The sequence below is a fragment of the Streptopelia decaocto genome, assembly GCF_964273445.1.
Source record: "Streptopelia decaocto genome assembly, chromosome: 5".
Lineage (NCBI taxonomy): Eukaryota > Metazoa > Chordata > Aves > Columbiformes > Columbidae > Streptopelia > Streptopelia decaocto.
This window is the reverse complement of record NC_138659.1, coordinates 28,140,882-28,161,908: the sequence shown is the minus strand read 5'-3', so window position 1 is coordinate 28,161,908 and position 21,027 is coordinate 28,140,882. Positions and strand designations below refer to the sequence as shown.

At 37.0% G+C, this 21,027-nt stretch overlaps 1 protein-coding gene across 17 annotated transcripts in view; it reads left to right on the top strand.

Moving 5' to 3' along the window:
* The window catches only part of ADGRL2 (adhesion G protein-coupled receptor L2), a 169,346-nt gene that overhangs the window by 5,682 nt on the left and 142,637 nt on the right, over positions 1-21,027 (top strand). The window contains exons 1-2 of one of the 17 annotated variants that reach the window (XM_082053208.1): positions 5,999-6,068; positions 8,255-8,325. The exons of 14 other annotated variants lie outside the window; for them this stretch is intronic. The gene's annotated coding sequence lies outside the window, so the exon portion shown is untranslated. Of the gene's footprint in view, positions 1-5,998; positions 6,069-8,254; positions 8,326-21,027 lie in introns of those variants that run through there. 2 more of the 17 variants (XM_082053202.1, XM_082053211.1) reach the window with 2 other exon arrangements.

Genomic DNA, 21,027 nt, shown 5'->3' with positions numbered 1-21,027 from the left:
AAACCTACCACGAACCACCTTGAGATACTTTATATCAAAAAATGCTTCCATGTCTCCTTTGCATTTCCAGTGAGGAATATCTGTGGATAACTGATAACACAAGAACTGGAAGTAATGATTAACGATTTTACCTGGTGAACTACAGGTGAAGACTTCAAACTACGTCTGGTGTATAACTGAAATAATTTTCATGCATAGGTAGACAAGCAGTCATTTATAAAGCAATATACTTTAGAGTACAAGTTAGTGCATTTTATAGTTAAATGCGTTACTTGGAGATGTCATGTTAAACAGGCTCTTTCGAAGCATTTTTTAGGATTGATGTTTGTGATGTACAAAAGTGATCTGAAATTGCAAGAAATTCACCTTTTTAAGTATTTATGTGCAGCTTTTAAACTGAAAAGCTGTCCGTTATTTTTTAAAGACCTTCAGTTTTAAACAAGTAAAAGATTTAAACCGTTGCAGTTGTAATTGGATGTCAAGAAAACTGGAAAGACAAAAAGCTATTTTAAGGCCATTCTCAATACTCTTAACCATCCTGTTTAATATTTAAATAGTTTTCAAACATAGCTGCATTTTGTTTCCAACAGTTCTTAAAATAAAAGTAGTAGGTGGCTATGTTGGAATATTGGTGATGTGTGGCTTAATGTGAATACATACCTGGTTTAGAAAATACTTTCAGTCTTCAACAAATACGATTATTTTAAACATTCTTAATTTAAAAGCTGAAAGATGACAGTCTCAAAGCCCTTCTCAGTAGAAAATTTTCTTGTAGCTCATGTTTTTTTCAGCCTGTAATGTACAACGCGTTTCTACAGCATAGGCTGTGAAGATTGTGTCGCTTACTATAAGCGATTTAGTTATAGAAATACACTTAATGAATGGTGAGGTCTTGCAGCATTCTCTCATTACAAACCGATAGCTAACCAGAAATTGATTGGAAAAAAAAAAGGCCTTCAAATTTGGAATCGTACCGTCTCCAGGTTATGGGTCATGACATTAGAGTATTTTATGGGTTTTAGGAGAATATGTTGTCTGCATATATCATGATTTCATTCATTTTGTTTTTCATAAGGTAGTGTAATGACTGAACTTGCACTATCCTGCTATATACCCAAATTATTTAGAAAGGCATCACAATAGGAAACGTTGCAGCCTGGCTGAAGCAAGCACAGTGCTTAACACCTGCAGGTAGAGTGCAGCCTACAACAAAATACTATTGATTGTTATCCTGCCACAAAGCCAGCTTAAATACAGCTCGCTTAATTGCAACCAAAAATTGTTTTTATGAGTGAGGTGCTTCGTGTTTGGGGAATGTTTTATGTGGTGTTTGCTAAGTAAAATCCCATCACACTTGTATAAATTTGTGCAATTATCAGATCAACTGAGAGGAGGAAAAAAACCAATCAATTCACCCTGAAAAGTACCAGAAATAAGATTACCGTGGCTAGTAGGAACTTGCCAGCACTGTCTAAATTTCTTAATGTTATCAAATGTTGCCATTTTTCATGTTCAGTAAGAAGGATATTGACTATTCTATATGTCCCGGTCTGTTATTTGGCTATTTCTTTATAAAGTATAAGCATGTCTTATTTTTATTACTACAATAGCAGTTACAGATAAATTGGAGGATCTAACAATAACTTTATAAAATAGATGGAATAATACCATTCACTGGAGAAATAGTATTTACTTGAGATAAGTAATCACAACTATTTTTTTTCTCCGTCTAGCTTGTTGTTCTTGTAACAGACAAATGTAAATACCTTAGCAGACATTTCAGAGTGAAAGGCAAGAGATAAAATGTAATTACTTTTCAGGGTGGTCCTGACGATGCCCATGTTCTTGTCTGTAATACAAAAAAAATGAAATCTTTGCTCATCACCTCAGAATATGAAGGCCATTGTTACTTCTGAATATAAAAATGTTTTCTGATTTTTAATGTTGACCTCAGTATTTATCTTTAGCTCTTCTGTGTAAGCTGGAATCCTTATAGCCGTAAATTCTAGTCACTGTTATCCAACTGAGCATTTAATAGAGCACCTAATGGACTCTGCTCCTGTATTTTTCTTGAATGCATAACATCTTGCTTCATTCAGTCACCAAAACTAACTTTGCTACAAGGACAGGCAACACGACAAGTTAGAATCAATGGACCATTTGTAGGTCACAAAGTCAGTTTACTGGAATTTCAGAGGAAACTGGTTGAAAAGAGAGGACAAATGTCACTTTGAATAGAGATGTTTAAATCAGACTTCTGCCTTAGGGTAAAATTTAGGTCTGTTGTAGCCTAGATGTAATGTCTCCCTCTACAGAGCACAGCATTAATCATGGCTTGACAAGTGATCATGGGCTGGGAAAAATAGGGCCTGTCTTGGTTGTGTGGTTATTACTATTATTATTTTTTTTTCTAATCTTAATCTCTTAGGAGATTAAGATTATAAACACTAGTATTTACACAAAAAGATTGAAATATCAATGTCTGTATTTCAGTAGTGAAAGTAGCCAGCTTCAGAGGAAATCTAGTTAGAGCTAATAAGAAGCTACTTAGGTTTCTTGCGTAGTTGCAGTATTAGGAATATTTTCCTTTTAGCATAATGCAGATTTTTGTCATACGAGATTTATCTCACGTCATTTCCTCATATAAATACAACAGAGTCTAGGTCTGCCTGTTGTGTCCCTTGGTGTACTAAATACCTCTGAAATGACTGTCTTCATTCTAACCGTGTTTTACAATGTGTTTGCCACCCAAGAAAGATACTTCCTTTTGCCCAAGCAGCAATATATGGCAGAAAAGTGGAACAGTTTTTTAAATTTTATGCAGATTGACTTGACACTCATCAATGTATATGAGGGGTTTTTTTATGCTCTGTTTATATTTTAATGATGTGTTACTTGGCCACAATGAGCTACAAAAGCTGGAATGAAATGACAGGAATGAAGTCTGCTATTTAAGATCCTGAATTCTGATACTGTAAAAATATGTGTGTTTACTATGTTAATTCTTAAATTAGGGATGCCTTGATGCATAGATTAGGTGTTGGGAGTGTTCATACCTCTTACGGTAAAGAAGGTTGGTAAAGAAGGGAGCTTTCGTATTTCCAGGGCTGTTTGTGGTGGGAACAGTGTAGGCAGCAGCTGAGCACTCTGTGCACTGCTGCTGGTGAGGTGTATCTCAGTGCACGCTTAGATTTGTATCTGCAACTGTTGAAAAAAATAGATAATATCAGCAAAGTAGCAGCAAACCAATTTGCCACTGGAGAATGGTGCTTTAAAAATTAGGCTGCTTCTGTTTATTTACTTGCTTCTGCCCGAATCTCTCATTTAGGGTAGGCTGCTGCTTTCCTTTGTGCCCTCTGTTGGTATTTTCCTATCAGTCAACACCTCAAACTGATTATTGCTCTGAATCTAGGTGACAGAATAATCTAATGCTGATTATTGTTAAAAATTGTTCCTGGGAGCTGGAGAGGGGATGACCAGTGTTTTTTCGGGCTATCATACTTGCTTTGCTCTGGTGTAAATAGAAAGAGAACCTTACTCTGAAATTACTGCTGCAGTGGTGGAGAGAGATCATATGCCAGAAGGAGACTTCAGATCACCTTTCTATATATTCTTTTATAGTATCATATCTGTTGCTTTTTACGGCATAGCAGTCTACGCCGGAGTGAACAGTGTTCAGAAACAATTCTCTCGCAATAGGCAGCGTTGCTTCTAAATAAAGTGACATTTTACGAAAAGATTGCCGAGAACAAGTTCTTCTCTTGACTCTGCGTTTCTCTGGCAAATTCCTGATGCCTGTGTTGATGGTAGGCAGAATTATTTTCGTCTGATCCAGGCATCCTTTTATTCATCTCCTAAGCTTAATTTAGACTTTTTCTACGTGAAGTGACCGGTTTGGAAAGCTTTTCTTTCCCAGAATGAATAACGATTGCATCTTCGGTTTGAACAAAGTCAGTGTTCTACAGAAGACAAATTTGTAACTATTTCATTGGTGAATTTGTCATGTAAATATTGAAGGACGGCGTCTCCTGCAGCTTTGATTTACTTCAGCCTAATAGGTATTTCTTAAATGCAGGCTGTCAATCGGTGAGGCTGATTCTTGTGTAAATCAGTATAAAGTGCTTAAAGGAGAGAAGGTGCCTCTGCAGTTGAGGTTTATTCCTGGCTGAGCTGCTGTGCCAGGAAAATGGGCTGAGGCTGGGAGTTGTTTTAGAGAGGGAGGGGAATGCAGGCTGACATAATTTGAAAGTGAGAAGAAATCCTTTTGCCCTCCAGGCGATAATCTAAACCGGTGCTGGAATAGAGCATCATCTCTCCAAAATGTTCGCGCTTTAGGTTTTTTTTTTCCTTGCGTTCTTCCTCATTCTTTCCCTCATTTGAGGAATTGTATAATAGTATCTGATAATAACTGTTTGTGAATCCGACTGTTAAAGATATTCCAGCAGCAAAAAAGAGCTCTGCTTGCAGCAGTTTCATCATCTTGAAGTGGACACCCCAAATTTGTACATTTGTCCCATGTAATGAGTGCAGCCGTACTATAATATGATGAGTCTATTTCCACCTTTTAATTTTTTTTTTTTTAAAGCTGACATTGAAATCTTGAAAGGTTATGCTTTGGAGTTTATTTTTCCAGTGAAAACTGAAGTCATGCAAGGCACATGTGACTTTATGCTCTATGCATATACATGTATGTTATGAATATTCTTCACGAGTCAAAAGGCACTACTTGCAGAAGTAAAGAAACTGGGATTTCATTCTGCAAGAGAAACAAAACCACAGGCGTACTTTTGTTCTTTCCGTGTTAAAAGAGAAATTAATGTTGCCTGATAGCTTCCCAGTTTGAGTATGTGCTAAAGGTTAGATAGGATGAAGGCTTAATTTTGATCTGCTTAATATTTATAGCTTCATTCATTTAAGCCTTTTCCCATTTGCGTTCAAGGGGTTTTTATCTAGAAAGCTCGTGCTATTACAGCAAACAAACTTAAGACTTTCTAAGGTAAGCATAATGTCTTTTGGAAGAAAAGCAGTTTACCTCCAGTTGGATGAAAACTACATTCTTACTTCATATCTTGATATAAATTGATAGAGACTTTCCTAATTTTCAAGATAACTTGCTGTTCAGTTCAATTGCTTTTTAAACTTCAGTGGAGTGTGTGTATAATTGTATCTGAAAGTGGCATTGGGTTTTATCTCCCAGCAGTAAATAGAATGAGGGATGCTGCTGTTTGTTTGTTTGGTTTTGGGTGAAGGAGATACATCAGATAGGACGAATTTGTTTTCTTGTTTGGGGTGGTCTTTCATTTCTGTTTGGCTCTCGGTAAGCAGAGCAATTTTTTTCCTCCCCCTCCCCTGAAAGCGTTTAGATGACTTTGAAAAAGAAATCTGTGTATTTTGACATAGGAAAGACTAAAGCTGAATGTTTAACTTTTCTGAGCAGACAAGAAGAGACACAGCTGGAAAAAAAAGGCATGTTTTCTGTGTTAACGGCTTATATCAGATAACACTGGAGAAGGATTTCTGGGGGAGCTTCTTTAAAATGATGACTGATTATTCGGGTTCATATGCCAGCTGTTACCCACATTTTTCACATATTTTTGCTTATTCTTCTTATTACCTGCAGAGGGAGCTTGTATATGAGATAATCAGAGTAATCAAGGCATTCAGGGCTGAATTGTTTCCAGTAAGTACAATTTCATTTCACAGTGTCTTCTCTGTTAGGCAGAGCAGAGAGGGTCTGCTTGTAAGAAGGCTGTCCATCAGTAGCAGTAAATAACAATGGGCAGAAGATTTAAAACATCAGCAAACAAAAGCTGACTTTAGAAGCAGTTCATATTTAAAAGAAGTGCCTTACTACTGACAGTTTAAAAACGAACTGAGGAAAACAGTTCTTTCACGTTGAGGTGCAAGAGGACAGTTTTGGTACTTAGTATAATGGGAAGCAGATTTTTGTTGCGTAAACTGTCTTCCCTGATTCTAAAAATGTCACGTCAGCATGAGAGAGACAGCACAGTGTTTTCAGGTCTTCGGTACATCCCATGCAGTGTAGTGTGCCAGCCAAAAAGCAATAGGTAAGTCTTTTCTATTTATACAAGCAGTGTTATGAATCATAGGTTAACTCTTTAATTTTGCTTTTTTTCTCCTACGAGGTATAAAAAGGTGAATGAGTTTCGTCCAAATGTAATTTATGAATTTAGACTAAAGCGGGTGAACAGTGGTGAGGATTGCTGTCTTAAGCTTTTGAAAAATATTGACAACGAAGAGCAAGTAAATCACAGCCTAAGCTTATTTGTAAATTGTAACTTACAAACTAGCTTGAAGAATCAGAAATACCTATTTTATATAGTGATTTTCCTTAACTTAGCACAATGAAAGATATTATCTGGTGTATTATAGTTATCTGGATGGTGAAAGTGTATGATCCTTAAGGCTTCAAAGAAGAAAATATTTCATTTATAATACAGTTTTGCTTGCTGAGCAAGAAGCATAATAGATGGTACTTAGATGAATCTTGCACTATTTATCTCTGGAAAAATGGTGACAATCATTTTACTTTAAAATATTTCAGTAAATTTAAAGACGATTTGCTATGGTGCTGTTAGGAAATAAAGCAGTATGCATGCACATTCCATAAACCAGAAACAGCTCTTCTTAACGTGTTTTCCTGGAATAAATGTGCCACATGAATGGGTTTGAGAGTTTTTTGTTTGTTTGTTAGTTTAAACTAACAGAACTTTAAACTTAACATATGTTCAGTCTAACGTGATCTTTGGGTTTTAGTTTGGATTCTTTTTTTAAACACCAGGAAAGATTTACCATATCTGAAAGAGCAGCAACTCAGTGTCGATTTATTATTTATACTGGCTAATCCTTGCTAATGTGAAAAGTCAGCTTGTTATTGTAACACCAAATGGCCCGCTAAGTAGGGAAACAGTTAAGTAGATCTCCTGTAATAGGTTGTTGTCTAATAAAGAGATTTATGGTATTGGCAAGGGCTATTGTATAGGTATTACCCTCTCACAGCATGATCATGTATTATCTTAACAACTCGGTGCCACGTTTATGTTGAGCATTTTCATAACAGGGTAAGAATATTAGCCACAGCAATTACACTCCAATAGGATTATAATGGTAAGATTTACAGAAAATATATAAATGATCTCTTTCGTAGAGATTTGGTAGGTGCTAGGAGTTGAAAAGTTGCATCATCCTTTTTGCATGGGAAAATACTGATGTATTAGTCATTATGAAGAAAGAAAGGTTTCTTAATTTAATCTTGTTGAGGAATTCTGGGGAGGCAATGGACATAATCTTCCTTTACACGGTGCGTCTCTTTCTTTCCCAGTGAGGTAAGGATATTTCAGAAATTCCTTTCAGTGGAGATTGCCGTACAGTATGAAAATCAAGATACGTATGTAACAAATTCTGTTGTGAGGATAATACAGCTGGGGTTAAGATATATTTTCTCAACACCCTCGTATTTTGAAGGTAGAACAATGGTGGTTTACTTGCTACGTTGGAAAAGCCAACTTGAATAAACCATGTTACTTTGTATTAGCCGTAGCGTGACACGCCTTTTCTGTTTCATAAGCACCAGGTTTTTATGGTGTATAGGTAACTTAGATACTTTTTAAAATGACTACAAGCAACAAAAGCGACAATAATGTCATACTAGTACAGTTTTCACGTAGGTGACATTCAAGCTGTTCCTTAATTCTTAAAATTTTCCATCTGTTTTTTTAGAAAACAGAAAAGTGAGACATTACTACTCACTTGGCAGAAGCAAGGTACCAGTCACATTTAGTAAAACTAAATATGTTTTATCAATAAAAACCAGTTATGGGGACTGACTGGACAAAATGCATTAGGTTATATAGTCATTTATGAGTGACTGCATTGAGTAGGACAACAGTCTGTGGTGGTGAAGTAGCCACACATTTTAAGATGATACCTTGATGTATATCATTCAACAAACGCTGCAATAATGAGTGTTTAAACAAGCAAGATACCTTTTTTCCCTGATTTACAGTAACAAAATGGTAATTAGGTCATTCGAATTAAGAAAATACATAGGTGGGGATTGTTATTGTAGAAGAACTTTCGGATACATGTTCCATGTATTGTACACATGCATGGATAATAGTAGTTAAATTTGTAAGACACAACATTTCCTGGATGTTTTGGATTAATTCTATGTATAAGACTTTATGCAAAAAGATCCTATACCCATCTGTTTTAAATTGTTATTGATTACCAGAAGCCAGAGGAAAGATGCACCTGTCTCTTTTGACATAGAATATTCTACTTCTGAGAATGTGCTGATAGAAGGTAACGTTGCACACAAGTTTGAATGTTTTCTGGTTGATTACTGGAAAATAACTGGGGCCTCAAAACTGCATTAAGCAATGAATTTTCAAAAAATCATTATTTTTCTACTCATTATAGCAATGTATGACTTTGTCTCTCATCAGTAACTCATACCTCTTGTATTTACACAAGCAGAGCAAAATTCTAGAACTTCAGTCTTGTGTTCAGAACAAGAATTATGACCCAAAGAATAACATTTTCTATTTTAGAAAAACTCCTGTAGGTTCTTAGATTGGCTTCACATTTCATTCATTTTGAACTGTGGAAAACAATTGTATCTTTTGTCTGTAAGTAAAAAGAAAACACAAAGGGATGAATGTTACCCCCTGATGAATGTGGAGCTCCAGCTGATTTAAGAGCGTGAACTGTGACTGAATTGTTGAGGGCAGTGCTTGGCTTGTCTACCCTAACTAAGAAGCAGCTTAGAATAAAAATAATACATAAAAATTCAATAGGAGGTAAAGCATTTTTATTGATGCTTTTATTATTACGAAGATTTGTAATTTCTTTTAAGAATATGTTACAGTGGATTTGTTTTACACATATAGTTTTGAAAGTTTTCTGATGTTTTAGAAGACAATTTATTTGAAAGAGGAAAATATATGCAGAAATACTCTTATAAAATTGTTAGCCTTTTGTGTTCTGAAACATTTTTTGAATATGTATATATAACTGTAAGATTGACTCTTTTTTTTTTTTTGCACAAATCCAGTAATGAATGGCTTCTTTAAATTACAATTCTTCCGTTTGCAAGACCATAAATCAAAGCAGAAATACACACTGTAGTAATTTTACTTGTAGTTTGCCTTAAAAATGAAGCTACACTAAGTTGTACTCAACTGCCCACAGACAACTAACCCTGAAGAAGGGATGTCTGTCTTCTTTTTTACCTTGTCCTTTTTATTATTATTTATATCTCTTTGTCTGTTTGTAACAGCAGGGCTGTTATGACTAATAAAGCTTTTGTATTTGTCAAATGGGATGCAAGTAGTCGGCAGTTCTTGGCTCACGACTGAAGAAATCTGCCGCACAGAGCACTTAACAGCAGAATAAGCTTCGAAGTGTACCTGTGAAGGAAATTTTTCCTTATACTTCTGTCACCTATACAGAATTCATAATCTTTACTACATCCTCACTACAATGATATTGTTTCTGATCATAGCGATATTTACAGCAGTATTTGGACAATGGCATGAGTAGAAAGCACTATGTTCAGCCTGCTTCTGAACATAGTCCCTTCGTTGTTGTTTTCTTTTTTTAAAGATAATACTTACAGTGAAATCAGCATCTAATTACCTATCTAGCAACCAATTTAAAAGTTTGGTTTATTTTAATTTAATCGTATTTCGCTTAATTATTTATCCGGCTTTGACTGATCTTTGCATGTGATAGGTTTTTAAGATTCTAAAAGCAATACATTTCTTATTTCTTTTATATTTTTCACAGAAGATCCCTTGATATATGAAACAATTATTTGAAGCATTTAAACCAGTTATTTTCATTCAATATAGCTTTATATATTAAAAGAAAATACTGAAGTCCCATATTTTAACTGAAGGAAAGTCAAATAAATGAAAATTTTATAGTAGGTCTTCTGGAAGATAGCCAGTAAATTATTTATGTTTGTATTAGATACATAAGAACTAATAGACCAAATAAAGGTGCAGCATTAGCAGATTTTAAGAATAATCGGTAAGGATTTATGAAAAATACATGGGACAGCGGGAAGATGTGTTGGTGTTTTAGTGCAGTGGTCAAGCAGTTTGCACAACTGTGTTCATGTCTTCCGCACAGTTGAGATACATGATTAATATCTCCTCAATCACTTAATTACAACTATGATTTACCTAAAAGAACAACCATACAGGTCGTGTACATATAGGAATATCAGCTGCTGCTAAACCAGCAGCTTGTTGGAATTTTATTATGGCTCACAAATGATATAAAGAAGTAGCTCCTGGTATTGTGCTCTAAAATTCAATCCAGTGTTCCTGACCATTGAACAAGTTGTGTTCTTAGTGCAGCGTTAGTGAAAAACTGTGGGTGCTGATGCGTACAAGATGTTTCCATCCCCACCCAAAGTGTATGTATGCATATAGAGAGTGCACCCTTTTTGCTGTAGGCTTGTGATTTGGAGCTCTCTGGTGACCATCGTCCTGCAGGCCGTGCTGGGCTGTCACGGCGGCCGCTCCGGTTGGGGACGATAGGAGTCCTTCTGTGCTGCCCGTCCAGATTCATGGCTATATTCTTTCAGTTGCTTCATATTAAAATAAAGATGTAATTAGGACTAATATAGCTAATCATCGTGAACTGGGGGTAGTCCCATCTGCTCTTCCTCCTCAAAAATTGCCTGGGATACAAAAGTGCGGTCATTGTGAGGGGAAAGAGGGGAGCGCTGTGTGTGCTGTCTGCAGATGAAGATTCTCAGAAACCAGGTTTGTCCTTTTTCTGTTATGCGTAGTCAAAAAGTCAAAATCTCCATTTTAATGAAGACATTTCAAAGGACAGATGGGTTGAAAAAGATGATGTATTTCTTTACATGGTCCTTCCTCTTAAAGATGGAAGAACCCTTAGGCTCTAAGTTACAGAGTATTTTACCTTGTGTCGTTGATCTCAGGCTGCACAGTAGCAATGAAGAGTTAAAGTTTTTTTAAAAAAGTTGTAAATAGCCTGATGGTTTCATGTTTTGCGGTCTGTGATTATCTTACGTTCCCCTCATGTCCTGTTTTTGTCAATATTTTCCTTTCACCTAAGAACTATGGCAAGTGGGAGGAAAAGTAACTTGAAAGAATGTAATTATGCCAGAGATGCATTTTGATGTGGGAACCTTTATAATGCCTTCATGTAAATGACATTCACTATGGAAACCATAAGAGCACTTACGAGCAGAAAGGTTGGTCCTGTGCTCCATGGGAAGCACTGATTTACTTATCTCCCTTCCCGGGAAGGGCACACGTGTGTGTCAGGTTGGGGGATGCTGTGACCCTGCTCCCTGCCCAGGGCTGCAGGTGAGCGATGTGAGGACCATGGGAAGCTCGTGGGCCCGTTTCGGGTAATGGCGTGTCCGGAGTCCCTGTTTTATGAATGTGTAGGAAATGGAGGATAATTGTGTTTTGCATTTTTAATTTTTACATGTTAAGTTGTTCTTTTTGAAGTCGGTATGTTCTCAGATCTGCTCGCTGACATCAGTTTCACTGGATGCTTATGTCTGGAGGGGGAACCTACAAATAGCTTTAAGATCAGAACCCCCTCATAATTGTGTTGACGTACCTTAGTAAGTGGAGCAGCGCAGTCAATGGCAAAAGTACTCCAGTACGTATTTGGAGCAGGAGAGTACCCTCCGCCGCATCCTGGGTCACTGCTGATGCTTTGAATGATTCTTGTTTTTTTTTTTTTCTTTCTGCGATGTTTGTTACTATCGCCACCACATTCTTAAAAATTAATCATTGTGTTTCCCAATCAGCTTGAATTATTGATGTTTTGGTCTGTAGTAGAAGGGCAGTGGTACTTTTCCTCCCATACTATATACCAGGGGTGTCAAACTTATTTTCACCCAGGGCCACATGAGTCTTGCAGTTGCCTTTGAAGGGCCGAACGTAATTTTAGGACTGTATACGTGCAGGAGTAGTTTGGCACCCCTGCTCTAGACTGTTCAACCCCAATTTAACGAGCTATATCCCAGTATCTGTAAGAGAATAACAACATGAAACTATTTAATAATTATGGCTTATTGAATGGGGCTCAAAATATAAAGTGGGAAATGGACTTTTGTGTGAAATCCAGCCTTTAAGAAATTGGTGCTTTTTGGATATTGAAAAAATCAGTATCTGCTCTTTGGAGTTAGAGCTGTTAGTGGTCATTGCAAGATAAGTAACTTCCTAGAGAAGAATGCAACATTTAGTTGTATATTTAAATATTTGAAAGTATTTAGTTGACTATGTTTTTATTCTTGCCTTTCTTAAGCTATTCTTAGAGGCTGTGTTTTTTATAAATATTTTTGAAAGGGAATGAAATAATAAATAAAGTAAATGTCCGCTCATGGACGTACGCGTGCTTGAGTACGTGTATGTCTGGGCATTTATTAATATGGTACTTCTTTAATTCAGAAATACAAAGTGTCCAGTGTAGCATGTGATAAAATGGCGATGCAGATCAGAAGAGCTGCTTGTCCAGAGCCACAGGCGAAGGTCGCTGCCCGCCAGCAAGAGCCTGGTTTCCCTCATTCTGCTCTCAGCCAGCTGGGCTGTACATGTGCATGTTCTAGTTAGTGAATAACACCACTGTGGAAAAGCTAAGGAGTGCTGTTTACTTAACTGTCCTAAAATAATACTGTAACAGTGAATTTATTTTTTATTTCGGTGACTAGAAATCATTAGGGTGAAATGTCTCACTCTTGGAATTGTATGCTGTGCTTGCTGCAAGGTCTTCTTGTATCGTACACCGTATTAATCTTTGGTTAGATATTTTTATTTTTAGAGGATCTATAAAGCTGCTATTTTTAGGTCAAAAACATCAAATCGCCTTTTGACTGAAGAAATATTAAAATGAAACTGAGTAACTTGTAGAGGGTACATTGATAACCAGGTGGTGTCAGGTGAAATGTGCTGTCAGGCCTCCGTCTGTCACTTCTCACGTATCCGAGAAGATGGGCCCTTAGGTTGGGTTGTGCTTTTTTATTCCTTTTGCATTTTTGTCTGTTATTCTTTCTCTTCTTCCAGAAATAAAATCTTAGTTCAGCCCAATAGTCACCCATGAATAAACTCTACATTTGCTACTGCCACAACCTCTTCTGGACTTGATTTTTTTTAAACAAAAAAATTGCCCAGAATGTGCAATAGCTGTGTTGAAATTGTGGTCAGTTTTTGAAAATTATTCTGACACTGTGAAATCATCAGTCACTGACAGACTTGCAGAACAGCAAATGTTTGTAAATAACTGGATGCAGGTACGCACGCAGCCGTGCATCTCATTGCAGGTGTGCGCTGACCCCTCTTGTAACACTTACTGCCAATGTTATCTTCATGTCTCTGCTTTTTTACCGCTTTGACTCATTCTTCAAACAGATTAATGGCTTCTGATGTGGATTTCTGGGCCTTTCATATGGATTAAAAAGCAAATATTTGCAGTTAGCGTAGCTTGCGTTTGTGTCCTGGCTGGAACTGAGTCTTGCGCACAGGGTTACGACTGAGGCAGCTGATCCTAAGTGCTGGCAGTCCGCTTGAAGGAAACCAGATTACACTCAGATATTTCATACTAGTAAGTCCTTCCCTTTTCTGCGCTGTGCTGTGTGTTTTCTGTTCCCTGTTGACTTGCATTCCTTCGCTGTCAGGCTTCCTCCGCTCTTTCCGTCGCCTCTTTATTTTGCGCCCCGACTGGTCCACCTGCGCTGGGCAGGGTGAGCCCGGCCGCCCTGCTGCAGCTCCTCAGGCCTCCCCTTTCCACCGCCCGCCTTCTGCGCCCTACCCAGGGGCTTTCCCGCTTCCACTGCACTTGAAGCTAGCTGGGGGGATGCCATCTCTCAGCTTGTTCTATTCCTTTTGCCTTCTTTTCTTGGCCCCATGGTGTGACTGTCACTGATTTCTGGTGAGTAACTGGCAGTATGGGGGAGTCAACCTGATGATGATGATGATTTCATCGTGCATCTGATTTGTAATCTATTGTAGAAGTGCCTGCAGTGCAGAAGGCCTGGTAGTGTTATTCAGTATTAGGAATTTAAAATATTAAAGTACATAGAGCACCAGTTAAATCAAGGTGGCTTGTTGAGCCTGTGTATAACATGCATGGTTTTGTGAGTGTGAAGGTTTTGCACAATAAGACATCTTTGGGCAAGCTGTGAAATACAGTGATCTAGATTAAATTTGGAGTTATTTGGATTGCTGAATGAGAAGCTGATAAAATGGCATGCATGTTCTAAACAGAGACAACTTCTCTTAAATTTACCTTCTGTCTGTTGAGCTGTCAGCCACTCTGTTACTGAAGGCTTCAAACTATAGTCATGAAAACAAGTTTGTTGGATTTCAAAGAATTAGACAAAAAAAGTTAGGCCGTCATCAGAATGTCTGTAAAAATATGCTTAAGACTCCATTCTGTTCTTCGCTGTCACAGGAGAAGATGACTTGTAAATTGTCTTTTATGAAAGTGAGTTTGATTTAAGGTATTAATAAAATCTAAATTTGTGCATTCTGGCTGTGGGGACTGAAGATTTTAATTTAGTGAAATGCCAGAACATTTTTTTTTTTGTACTCTGTTTGAGTGTTATGTGAGAATTCCATCTTACTAAATTAGGGCAGACATATATATTACACAGTTTACAAACTGTTACGATTAAAACCTGTTAAATTTCATATTTAATATTCAGTCATCGTTGAGCAAAAAAGTCACCTCGTATTCATCTCAGTGCTATGGGATTCTTGTGTTAAAATAGATAGAATTGCAAATGTTAATCTGGGTAACTGTGGAAAGTTGTGACCTGGATTTGAAATAGGCATGAGACTGCTAGAGCAGCAGTAAATCTTCAAGAACATGTAAGGCTCGCGCATGGCAGGGGAGACGTCTGATGTGAGAATTAGAGTGTGGGTGGAGGAATAGCCTGAAAACAAAATTGTGTGCCAAATGTTTTCCTGTTCTAAAAGAAAAAAAGTAGGAATTTGCCACTTTAATATAAAACTCTGTTTTTATAGGCAGCACTCAGTAACTTCAAAACAATTTTAAAGTTGTAATCTAAAATGGAAGTTGCATTTAAGAAAGACACTGAGGCATCTGGCTTCTTAATCCTCATGTGCTTCCTCTGGCGACAGCGATTGTGATCTTTGAAATATGTATGGGAACTGCAGGTGCAGAGTTCAGCCTAAAGAAACCATGAGTCTGAGGAAAAAGTCGGTACTAAATGTACTTACCTTTTGTTTTAAGCTTTTTCCTTTTGTCCTTAAATGACTGTTTTTTCTAAACTAAGTCTGGCTTCAGTCCTAGTCTTGGGTACTTTAGAGCCTGACAGCATGAAAAGGTCCTGAGTGTTAGTTGTCAAGCACTGGCATTGCTGGAATCTTTTATTATCTTATTGCTTTGATTTTCTTAATCTCTCTTATAACATGTCGAATAAGGATGTAGGCAATGTCAGGAGAGTATGATAACAGTAATTTTTAAAGCAGTGTTTTGACTTCAAAAATAGTGTTAATAATGCTTAAAAAATGTAATAGAGAATTAAATGCTAATTAAAAATAAATAGTAGATTAAATATTTTCTACACATACCTATTTGATTTGCTGCTCTGTCATCTCTGGATATTTTTTGATACAAATTTCTTTTTGCGCAAGAGAAAGAAATTATTTTGCAGATACTTGCCCATGTGTGCCCACAACAAAATTGTCGTGGAGCGCTATGCAAAGGTATTATAGCTGTTACAATATCCATTATTGCAAAGTTGACTGTTGATTCTTTTCAGTTTCTAAAAAACCCACTAAGGTTGTAGGGCTTATGAAGTAAGAGCCTGAAATACTTTACCTCTTCATGTTTTTGAAGAATACATTGAAAGCTGCTTTACAAGCAAATGGTAACGCTAGCTAGAGACGACTTTGTTCGTTCGCTTCACGGCAGAGAAGGGGTGATTGGCAGCCCTGGCGCAGGGCTGTCGGGTCTGAACTGCAGGGCCTGAGCTGCCTTGGCAGGGCTGTGCGGGGAACTTTGTGCCGTGTTTGCCAACTGCGTTCTTGGCTCAAGCTGATGTTACATGTCTCTGGACTCCAAAGCGCGCTCATTTGCCAAATTCTACCTAAAAATGTATGCCGGAATTCCTAATTAAATAAACCGCTTGATATTTATTTTATGCCTTGGAAAGGCACGCATTCTTTCACAGTAGATTCTGCTTTGGTAGAAACACAAATAAAAAAGCCCAACCAAGGTGGATTAAAAAGCCATAACTGCTATTAGGGAAATTGTCTCTTGCAAACAGATTGGTAGCTTCAGTTTTTTTGAAGTATTGAATTTGTGGGACTTTACCAGGTTCTTACCTGAAATTCTTTGCATATATACTTTTTTGGATTATTTTTCAAGTATTTTGAAAACTGTTCCACTACAAATAATGATTGCAGTCAGTGTATAATTTTGTTGGTTTTTTTCCCCGCTATATAGCAATATAGCTACCTTATTGTTGCCGTAAGCTAGAGTTACCAGTTGAACGATAAAGGTATAATTTATGCCAAACCAGCATAGAAGCTTTTTCAGAAGACTGATAGCAACTGCTTTTATACATATTGCTATGTAAAATGCTTATTAATGTTAGCAGATGTTGCACTTTAATCCCCCAGAATGATTGTTTGGTAGCAGCAGGAGATTTATTAAGCTTGAGTTGTGTGAAATTGTGTGTGCATAAGCTGCTATTTAGATTGTAAAAATGCCATTGAAAACTGTTAAAAAGTTCTAACTGTAATTGGCAGAGAGGTATTAGCCGTTCTAAAAGAAGTATATGTGTATCGTTGGCCCTTGTGCTGTAACCTCTTTATCATTTATCTTCTTGTATTAATGTCACTGAATTATTAATTCATGAGCTGGGTTGGATAGGGTGAAGGTACTATTTAAATCTGTGGCACATGTATCCTTATCGCTGGAGACATGAAAAGCATCATTTTGTGTTATCTATAAAATGGAAAGGACATTTAAAATTTCATTTACGGTAATCCACTTCACTTCCCACTAAAACAGCCAGATTATTGCTACTATAATATAATGTTCTTATTAAAATTTTGTAATCTTTTCGCTCTATTCACTTATAAATATTGTTGATAGATAAATGTAGACTTATTTTTTACTTTTTAGTTGCACGTACAGTTCGTGAACTGCAGCAGAACATAGGAAGAGCAGGTTCTTTATAAAAAAAAATTCTCTATAATTTCTAGTAAAAGAATACGAAGGAAAGGCCATTAAGTATTTGTAATTGTGAAAGGGTAAATAAATTATCATTGAAAATAATAACGTAACCTAATTAACGAAGAGTTTTTTGCAAAGTAGAGGTGTCATTGTCACATTAAGCTACCAAGACCTATGTTATTTAAATTAAATTGTAAATGTGTGACAACAGAGTTCTTGGTCTGCTTGATGAAACCGCGGAACATGAAAGGTCATGTTGCTGCTTTAAAAAAAAAGTGTTAAAAATGTATCTTAAATTTCAACTGTGCTGTATGGATGAGTTAAAATTAAAATGTATGGGAAATGTGTGGGAAATGCCATGTTTTCAGTTACTACAATGAAAAGAGTTCATTCTTTTGAACACTTTAAAAATTATGTATTCTTTTAAAAAATCCTCTGAGTGAAAGTGATGTAGGGATGCTCTGCTGGCTGGTGTGGCAGCGCTGGAGATAACCCATATTCCATTTTGTTTAATAGAAGGTATATGGGTTATCACTTCACGCTTCCCTTTTCACAGTGCATGGGAAAGATCTCCACTGTTTCCAAAACAAATCTTTTTATTTGTTTTTCTTCCCAAATGAAAAGGAAAATACTACCTAAGATGCTAAGGAGAAGAGTTTTAAACAGCGGTACATGCGAGTAGAAGGAGACTTTCTGTTGAGTTATAATTTAGAGCTCTTTTTGCTCGTAACTTCTCCAGATGAAATCATTATAGTTTTTCTACTTAGCCTTTCTACAAAAGCAATAAAAAATGAACTGAAATATTCTTATATTTTTCTGTTACTATTTGAATAAATAAAAAACCCCACAGTTCACTGAATTAAAGGAGTGATACACCTCCAATGAATGACTGTAGTCATTCAGCTGCCTTGCAGAGTTAAGAATAGTCACCTGAATGTTCATTGCTTATTAAATTGTACACGAAAATACTCTTAGCTATAGTTGCACCATTAGATGCCCAGGCAACTCGCACATCTTCACAGAGCCCATCGTCCAGTAACAGAACTGAAGTCTTTGTTTCACTGCAGAATCAGGCCCTTTCTTGAATAGATGCTGAAGATTTATTTGCCATATTTATTGCTTATGTTTCACACGTTCTTGATGATGTGCGAACAATAGTTCTGTAATTTGGTCATAGGTTTGTATGTAGGTGCAAGGAACAGTTAGTGCTGTCTGTACAGTATTGTCAGATATGGCTTCTCACCCTTGACTTCTCGTTTTCACCATGAGTCTGTGTTTCAGAAAAAACAATTACGAGGGAAGAAAAATAAAGTTTGTTGATTTTTATTTCATGATTTTTCAGTTTTCAGCCTTCTGCTTCCAAATGCTACTGGTATGTAAAATGGGTGAACCTGAAAGATGTGTCTTCTGTTAACGTGTGCTGCTTTTTGGTACTTAACATACGCACTGAAGTCCTCCAAAGGGTTATGCAAATTCAGTGAAGTTTCTAGCTATAAGACATACTTGCCTGGAGAATCTCTTGTGTGCTTAGAAAGTAGTTAAAGACCGTTCTTAGTTGATTATTCTTTCAAAGGTGACATATTTGAGGTGTCACCCATTTCTTTTCTCCTTCTGCTGACAAAATTTTGATGTGGCTCATGGCTGAGTATGGGATATTGGCACACAGCACTTGTCAGGTGTTTCTGCAAGAGGTGATCCCACACCTTTTCATAACTAAATAATTTGTGCATGGTTTGGAAAATACAACTTTATGGAATTGCTTTTAGAAGTTCATTCGTTGTTGGTTTTCAGTGGAACTGAAATTTGGTGTTCAGAGCTCCTGACTGTCAGGCTGCTGGTAAGAAAATACGGCTCTCTGATCACCGTAATATTAATTGCGCTTCCGAGAAAAGAAACAAAACTAGTGATAGCTTGAGAAGGGGTTGTTTTAAAGAAGAGAAAGAAAAATGCTTCAGTACAGCGTGTTTGAAAACATAATTAAAAGCAGGTGTTATTGAAATGGTCTTTCCTAAAATGCATTATGGTGATGCTACGGTAAATTTTAGTATTTGAGGATATAATGGAAGAAGAGGTATTTAAAAATACCTTTCTCCTGCTGTCTCTATCTTTAGGTACAGGTTTTTCACATTTCTTTGCATGTTCGCCTGATATATTTTATCCTAGATTACCTCATTGCTCCCAAGAAATCCCTTTTGGTAATATTGATAACCTAATATATGACAGATTTTGGTCATTATTATTTCATTTAGTGGTCATATGTATAGACCAAGAGGGAATCTGAATATTGATTCACTGAATGGCCAGTAACAATGATTTATGAGTCAAGGATTCAGTGCAGTGAGCTAAACACAGTAGAGATTACATCTTATGTGCCACCATTGATTTTGTTTCATATTTCACTGCACAATGATTAGGCCATGGTCTCACAGATGTTAATGTTAGAACCATATTCCTCTTTAAGCAAAAAAATATGCCACAAAATACACACAGTGTAGATACATGTATGTACCTCCTGCTCCTGATTTTCTTAAAAATGATATTTTTCAGTTACTTTTGAGACAGTTGGCATTTTTCTAGTAACAACAAAGGTTCTTGATAGAACTTTTAAAAATAATCAAAAGTGACTTTACTGCCCACACAAGCTTGTTCTTGAAACTTGAACAGTATCATTTATATTGAATACAGACCACACACACACAGGTCTTAAATACAGCTGATAGAAAAATGGGATGCTTTAAAATGGATGCCATCGCAGGACCTTCGTGAATATTTTTGATAATATTCTTTGGCACATACCAAGAAAAGAAGTCTACAGTGCAGTGGTTTCCGGGGGTCGGTACTATCAAAGTGAGGTTTGTGGTTTGGTTGAAGTTCTGGTGTATTTGGCCTGTGCAGCCCCCATTCCCCCAGGTACAGCATGGTTAAAAATGCTGTAAACGCACGGGTAAAAATGTGTGCTTGTCTGCTCTTGCCTGTAACTTGATTTCATTTTGGAAGTTAGTGGCTCGTGGGTGTTTTGCTGGTGGCTGGTCTGATGAGGTTGTCTTACTTCAGCGTGTCAGCGGTGAAAGGCAGATCTGAGCTCATTTCCCTGCTCAAGCCCGGTGCCGAGCGGCCATCAAGCAGATGGGGTGTGTTGAAACCCTTACAGTCAGCTAGAGAAACTGCGTCGCTGCACAGGTACGGGCACGTCTGACCGCAGTCCCGGGACTTCTCTGTTTGTTTTGTTTTTTCAGTCTGCTTCCACTTCAAACAAATTCTCATCTGTGAAAAACACTGGATGGAAGGGAAAAAAAGAGATCAGCTAAGTGGCGTAACAGCTTTGAGAAATATGGGCTTTTGCAAAGCCTTGTCAAGGCTGTCAACAAACAGTTTACTGTCTTACAAGGCTGCAGTGTCTTTGGTTGATGTTAGTCTAGTGATTTTTTTTTTTTTTTTTAGTCTGAGGGAAAGGAATGATATCTTCTAATATGAATAGTTTGAGTTTGTGAGAAGTCTGAAAAGCCTTTGAATTTTCTTCAGCTGTTACGATTGCTTCTTTTGGTTTGTCATATAGTTCTCCGTGTTTTTTATAGCTGTTCATTAGTTTCTTGTTTATTTTTGATGTTCATAAAATCTGTCCTACATAGGTTTGAAAATGAGAGCTATTTGTTTTGCAGTTTAATGAAGAGAATGGCAAACAGCCTCAGACTGTGCCTCTGGTGTCCAAAGTGATCAGTATATTTAACATGCTCAGCGTGACACTAAGATATTACAGCCGATAACAGTTGTAATTGACTTGCAGCATCCCTTTCCCTCCCC